General features: G+C 30.4%; 1 protein-coding gene across 2 annotated transcripts in view; it reads left to right on the top strand.

Moving 5' to 3' along the window:
• Window positions 1-5575: 5575 nt before the first annotated feature.
• The window catches only part of LOC131692145 (uncharacterized), a 309783-nt gene continuing 308106 nt past the window's right edge, over window positions 5576-7252 (top strand). For both annotated transcript variants that reach the window (XM_058979022.1, XM_058979021.1), the window contains exon 1: window positions 5576-6547. The gene's annotated coding sequence lies outside the window, so the exon portion shown is untranslated. The remainder of the gene's footprint in view (window positions 6548-7252) is intronic.

Below are 7252 nucleotides of genomic sequence, written 5' to 3'. Positions count from 1 at the left end.
TGTTCATTTTGTTCATTTTGTTCATTTTGTTCATTTTGTTCATTTTGTTCATTTTGTTCATTTTGTTCATTTTGTTCATTTTGTTCATTTTGTTCATTTTGTTCATTTTGTTCATTTTGTTCATTTTGTTCATTTTGTTCATTTTGTTCATTTTGTTCATTTTGTTCATTTTGTTCATTTTGTTCATTTTGTTCATTTTGTTCATTTTGTTCATTTTGTTCATTTTGTTCATTTTGTTCATTTTGTTCATTTTGTTCATTTTGTTCATTTTGTTCATTTTGTTCATTTTGTTCATTTTGTTCATTTTGTTCATTTTGTTCATTTTGTTCATTTTGTTCATTTTGTTCATTTTGTTCATTTTGTTCATTTTGTTCATTTTGTTCATTTTGTTCATTTTGTTCATTTTGTTCATTTTGTTCATTTTGTTCATTTTGTTCATTTTGTTCATTTTGTTCATTTTGTTCATTTTGTTCATTTTGTTCATTTTGTTCATTTTGTTCATTTTGTTCATTTTGTTCATTTTGTTCATTTTGTTCATTTTGTTCATTTTGTTCATTTTGTTCATTTTGTTCATTTTGTTCATTTTGTTCATTTTGTTCATTTTGTTCATTTTGTTCATTTTGTTCATTTTGTTCATTTTGTTCATTTTGTTCATTCTGTTCATTCTGTTCATTCTGTTCATTTTGTTCATTTTGTTCATTTTGTTCATTTTGTTCATTTTGTTCATTTTGTTCATTTTGTTCATTTTGTTCATTTTGTTCATTTTGTTCATTTTGTTCATTTTGTTCATTTTGTTCATTTTGTTCATTTTGTTCATTTTGTTCATTTTGTTCATTTTGTTCATTTTGTTCATTTTGTTCATTTTGTTCATTTTGTTCATTTTGTTCATTTTGTTCATTTTGTTCATTTTGTTCATTTTGTTCATTTTGTTCATTTTGTTCATTTTGTTCATTTTGTTCATTTTGTTCATTTTGTTCATTTTGTTCATTTTGTTCATTTTGTCCATTTTGTTCATTTTGTTCATTTTGTTCATTTTGTTCATTTTGTTCATTTTGTTCATTTTGTTCATTTTGTTCATTTTGTTCATTTTGTTCATTTTGTTCATTTTGTTCATTTTGTTCATTTTGTTCATTTTGTTCATTTTGTTCATTTTGTTCATTTTGTTCATTTTGTTCGTTTTGTTCATTTTGTTCATTTTGTTCATTTTGTTCATTTTGTTCATTTTGTTCATTTTGTTCATTTTGTTCATTTTGTTCATTTTGTTCATTTTGTTCATTTTGTTCATTTTGTTCATTTTGTTCATTTTGTTCATTTTGTTCATTTTGTTCATTTTGTTCATTTTGTTCATTTTGTTCATTTTGTTCATTTTGTTCATTTTGTTCATTTTGTTCATTTTGTTCATTTTGTTCATTTTGTTCATTTTGTTCATTTTGTTCATTTTGTTCATTTTGTTCATTTTGTTCATTTTGTTCATTTTGTTCATTTTGTTCATTTTGTTCATTTTGTTCATTTTGTTCATTTTGTTCATTTTGTTCATTTTGTTAATTTTGTTCATTTTGTTCATTTGGTTCATTTGGTTCATTTGGTTCATTTGGTTCATTTGGTTCATTTGGTTCATTTGGTTCATTTGGTTCATTTGGTTCATTTGGTTCATTTGGTTCATTTGGTTCGTTTGGTTCGTTTGGTTCATTTGGTTCATTTGGTTCATTTGGTTCATTTGGTTCATTTGGTTCATTTGGTTCATTTGGTTCATTTGGTTCATTTGGTTCATTTGGTTCATTTGGTTCATTTGGTTCATTTGGTTCATTTGGTTCATTTGGTTCATTTGGTTCATTTGGTTCATTTGGTTCATTTGGTTCATTTGGTTCATTTGGTTCATTTGGTTCATTTGGTTCATTTGGTTCATTTGGTTCATTTGGTTCATTTGGTTCATTTGGTTCATTTGGTTCATTTGGTTCATTTGGTTCATTTGGTTCATTTGGTTCATTTGGTTCATTTGGTTCATTTGGTTCATTTGGTTCATTTTGTTCATTTTGTTCATTTTGTTCATTTTGTTCATTTTGTTCATTTTGTTCATTTTGTTCATTTTGTTCATTTTTTTCATTTTTTTCATTTTTTTCATTTTGTTCATTTTGTTCATTTTTTTCATTTTGTTCATTTTGTTCATTTTGTTCATTTTGTTCATTTTGCTCATTTTGCTCATTTTGTTCATTTTGCTCATTTTGTTAATTTTTTTAATTTTGTTAATTTTGTTAATTTTGTTAATTTTGTTCTTTTTGTTTATTGTGTTCATTTTGTTAATTTTGTTCGTTTTGTTCATTTTATTAATTTTATTCATTTTATTTCTTTTATTCATTTTAATAATTTTATTCATTTTATTAATTTTATTTATTTTATTCATTTTAATCGTTTTATTATTTTATTCATTTCTTTCATTTTATTCATTTTAATCATTTTACTCATTCTAGGCGTTTTATTCATTTTGTTCATTTTATTTAATTTATCCAATATGTTAGTTTGCAGCGATTTAATATATTCGATTATATTATTTATATAATATGGTCTAATTTTACATTTATTAGCTTAACTAATTCGATTTAATTATTTTTTTTTTAATTTGATTAATGCGAATCGTTCTACTCATTATTAAATGTATTTCGGTAACTTCTTTAATTTTTTTTGCTTCATATTTTTTTTTGATTTTGGATATCTATGATTTATTCAGTTTATTCGTGCAGAGCTCGATACTGTGTTCATCCTACCTCAAGATGGGTGCCTACTATTCATAACTAATGAATGATTCAACAGTGCTATGTGTAAGAAATGTCTCATCTCACTGCTAGGCGGATTAAGTAAATTTTTTCCAGTTTCTTTTGTCTTGTTTATTTTATTCGTTTTTTGTCTTGTTTATTTTATTCGTTTGTAATATTTGACTAATTCTAAATATATGAGCGTTGTATTTTAATGATTTATTTTATTCAGTATTCTTTTTACACATTTTGTTCATTTGAGTTTATTTTATATATTTTTGTGGCATTTCTCGATTCACTCTGATTAGTTTATTTTTCAGATATTTTATTATTGTGATTCATTTAACTTATTTTATTCACTTATTTCATGCATTTTATTCGTTTTTCCAGTTCATATATTTTATTTATTTTCTTCCTTTTGATAATTCAGTCATTTATTTTATTCCATAATTTCTAACTTTTTGACATCGTTTAATGTTTCATTTCAAACTTTTAATTCCTTTTGTTCTGCATATTTTATTCATTTTATCCATTCTATTCGTTTTGCTTACTTGATCCGCTTGTTGCATTTAGCCATTTTATTCATTTCATTAATTTTTTTTCTATTCATTTCATTCATTGTATTCATTTGATTCAGTTGATTCATTTGATTCAGTTGATTCATTTGATTCATTTGATTCATTTGATTCATTTGATTCATTTGATTAATTTGATTAATTTGATTCATTTGATTCATTTAATTCATTTGATTCATTTGATTCATTTGATTCATTTGATTCATTTGATTTATTTGATTCATTTGTTTCATTTGATTCATTTGATTCATTTGATTCATTTGATTCATTTGATTCATTTGATACATTTGATTCATTTGATTCATTTGATTCATTTGATTCATTTGATTCATTTGATTCATTTGATTCATTTGATTCATTTGATTCATTTGATTCATTTGATTCATTTGTATCATTTGATTAATTTGATTCATTTGATTCATTTGATTCATTTGATTCATATCATGCTCAGTCATTCATTTTTATTTATTTCATTTATATTTTTAAATATTGAAAAAATATTTCATTCATAATTATTAATTTTTCTACTCATTTTATAAATTTGGCTTTTGATTTTGTATGTTTTATTCAGTTTATTCGTGGAATGATCAAACAATGATATGTGTAAGAAGTGTCTCATCTCACTGGTAGGTGGATTAAGTTTCGATTCATCTTTACATTGCGCCAAGTAAAACTTTCGTAATGTGACTATTTTTTCGTGGTTTACAGTGGTGCAACCCGTTAAGGGAGTGTTTAGTTTTTCCACTCTCCGCTTGTACGCAGGTTCTGTAGGCCAACTTGTTACAATTGAATTGATACAATATGGTCACAAAATTTCTAAATAAAAGAAATTCATTTTTCCATTCTAACTTAAAATTTACGAAAATAGCACATACATGCTATTATTTCAAAATATTCAAAATAATGTGAGAGACAAGTTTCTAGAACTTTTGAGATATATGTTTTTTTAAAGAAATACTACAATATTTTCACGGGGGGCGGGCATAGCGCAGTTGGTAAATCGATTGCCTTGTACGCAGCTCACCTGGGTTCGAGTCCCGACCCCGCACATAGAGTTAAAAAAAATTCATAAGAGATTTTTCTAACCCGAAGAGGAGAATGACCCTATGGTTAAAACCTATATAACCGAAATAAAAAAAATATCTTCACGAAATTACTTATAATACAGAATTTTACTCACTTTTTTACAAAAAAATTTCGATAAAATGACCATAATATATAATCATGCAAAAAAAAATAATTTATTTGAAGAAAATGTTCCTAGAACATTTAGAATAGATTTTAATTCAAAGAAGTACAATATTTTAAAAATGCTGAATGTAATACAGAAACTTACAACTTTTCTGTTCGAACATGAAATTTATCGAAATGACTCATATTTAAAATGAGTCTTCTAGAAACACTGGTTAAAATATTGGAAATCGATTGATGTTTATGATTGTTAGGCCGTTGTTACCGCCTATGGTAAAACTTGCACATTATACTATTACAATTGATCGATGTTAAATTAGACCGGACTAAGTCGCAAAATCTCAAAAATGACAGCATTAGATAAAGATTTTGTCAGCTACATTCGACTTTTGCCAGAATTTTAATATATTCCAATTAGCATAAATTATGGCAAAAATTAATTCCGAATTATAATGCAATGGATGCTGCGATTCAAACTTTAAACTCGTTTTTCTTGAAATCAATACTATGCCACTTAGTCCGATCTTACTTAACACCGACCAATGTGAAAATCAATTGACAAGAGAAAGTCTGTTAAAAAATTATCCACCGTGGAAACTCTACCCTAACAACATAGCAATAATTCACGCTCCTACCTGACGAACCTCTCGCTCTTACGCTGAACCAAAACCTCACCCGTCACACGGAGGACCTGTTTGCTTACCCTCCCCAATATTGCACGATTCGCGACGGCTAACAACAAACCGGCCCCATCGCGCACCCAGTTCTGCGCATAAACAAACCGCCTTCCCCAGTTATCCACGTTGTGATTTTCCTCGAACGCTTTTCCGTTGTAACTACAACAATAGGGGAAGACGTTAGCAACAAAACAGCAGAACAGCGGAAATCTCTCCAACCGGATCGTCCTCGGAGCGGGAGAGTAAAACGTCGAGTAAGCCGCCTTCCTAGGGCGGCTAATTTATCCCCCATTCGTGGAATGTTCCTTTCCGAGCGAGGCGGCTGTCGATTGTTGTACGAGACGAAGCGCGTTTTCCACGAGTCAGTCGTATTTTACGCGCCGCTCGTGTTGGACGTGATTTCGAGAAGTAGCCCCAAGTAGGCCGGAATCCTTATAATTTTACCTCAGGTGTTGGAAGAATTTCACCGGTGCGAAAAGTCATCGAAAGGTGGGCGTCGTGTTGCTAACGAAAATTTGTGTTGATTTCTCGTCGTTATTTATTTCTGGCGAGCGCTGCTGGTGCCCAGGTCGTCTCAACTCCAGACGAATGTGATTGATTTACGAGAGTCAAGTCGCGAAGTGGTTCTTCTGTGTGAAACGTTCAATCAGTGCAGTGGGGCTGGGGAAAAGAAGAAAAAAAAATAATCCACATCGAAAAAGCAAGACCCTGTTCTCACGTGCGTTCAAGTTGTCCATCGTTTGGTGAAAGATTTAGGAACGCCCCTTATCGCGTGGTGTTCCTCGAAGCACGTCGTTTGTACTCGCCAGGAGCACGAAGAAAGTGCGCACCGTGGGTGCTGATCCCTGTGGGAGGGTTCGAGAGGCGAATTTTTTTCTTCTTCACCGTTCGCATTAATTGTGCGGTGCCAGTGGGCCATCTAAATATTTTGATCGGTGAAGTGTTTGAAAAGTACCGCTAAATATTGCCAAACAACTGTTGGCTGAGAAGTGTTGAAATATCAGGACCAGATACTGACATTACCCATTTTTTCTTATTTCAAGAGAAGAGAACAGTGCGCTTTAATTAGTGGAATGAAATAGCTCTCGAGTTTGGCGTAATTAAGATTGATAACGCAATTAATCCTGGGGGTAAAGTTCTGCGTAGTGCTGTGCAGTGAGTTGTTTCTGACAAAGTGTTTGCCGTTTGAGTGTCAGACTGGTTTCAGTTTAAGGTACCGAAAATTTGGAGAAAGGTGGAAAGACGTTGCTGCATTGTTGTGAAATTAGAAACTGAAGAAAACCTTGACAGCAGCGCATAAGTGCATGTGAATTGAAAGTAGCAGTTGTATACAAGGAAAGCGGAAATTTGAAAGGTACTAATTTTGACGCATATAATAATTGTTGTAACGGCATTTAAATAGCAAGGGACTGAAAAGTGAAGTATATTTTTCAATATTAAGAGTCATAGTACGCAAGAAAGAGCAAGGAGTTGAAGGAAGAAAGCTTAGAAAAAGCGTAGAATAGGGTCATATCAGCAAGCTTAGAGTTTACCGGCGACTTAACCCTTCCCAAGTAACAATTGAAGTTTTATAGCATGCTATAAGTGCAATCTAAGTTTTATGAGTGGCTATAAAACTACCATAAAACCTCAATTGCTACTAGGGTTTGTCTGCTACCGCAGGAGTCAGGATATCTTTTGGCATGAGAAATGCGAATCACCTGAGTCTGCGGCATGTCCGGACGAGCGTAAAGCAACTTTGTACTTCATGCTCTCGAAACCGACTACCCTACAAAAAATGAGAAAAAAATATTTGGTAATACTCATTGTTGCTATAAATATAATTCTATAAAAATGTAGTATTAATCAAGTCAGTTTGATGGTCTGATTTTTATTCCAAAGGGTAAATTGTGCAGTATTTCTTCGAGAGAAAGTTATTAGTAACGTTTGGGTACAAATTCGTAACGACTGTTAGTTGACGTACGATGTGATAAAGCTTTTCAGATTCTGTATGGATTACTCTATGATCTCCTTATTTATAGACTCACAACGTTTAGTCGAATAAATTTAACCCATATTT

The sequence above is a fragment of the Topomyia yanbarensis genome, chromosome 3 (assembly GCF_030247195.1).
Source record: "Topomyia yanbarensis strain Yona2022 chromosome 3, ASM3024719v1, whole genome shotgun sequence".
In the NCBI taxonomy this organism is placed as follows: domain Eukaryota; kingdom Metazoa; phylum Arthropoda; class Insecta; order Diptera; family Culicidae; genus Topomyia; species Topomyia yanbarensis.
This window is presented reverse-complemented; position numbering and strand designations above follow the sequence as displayed.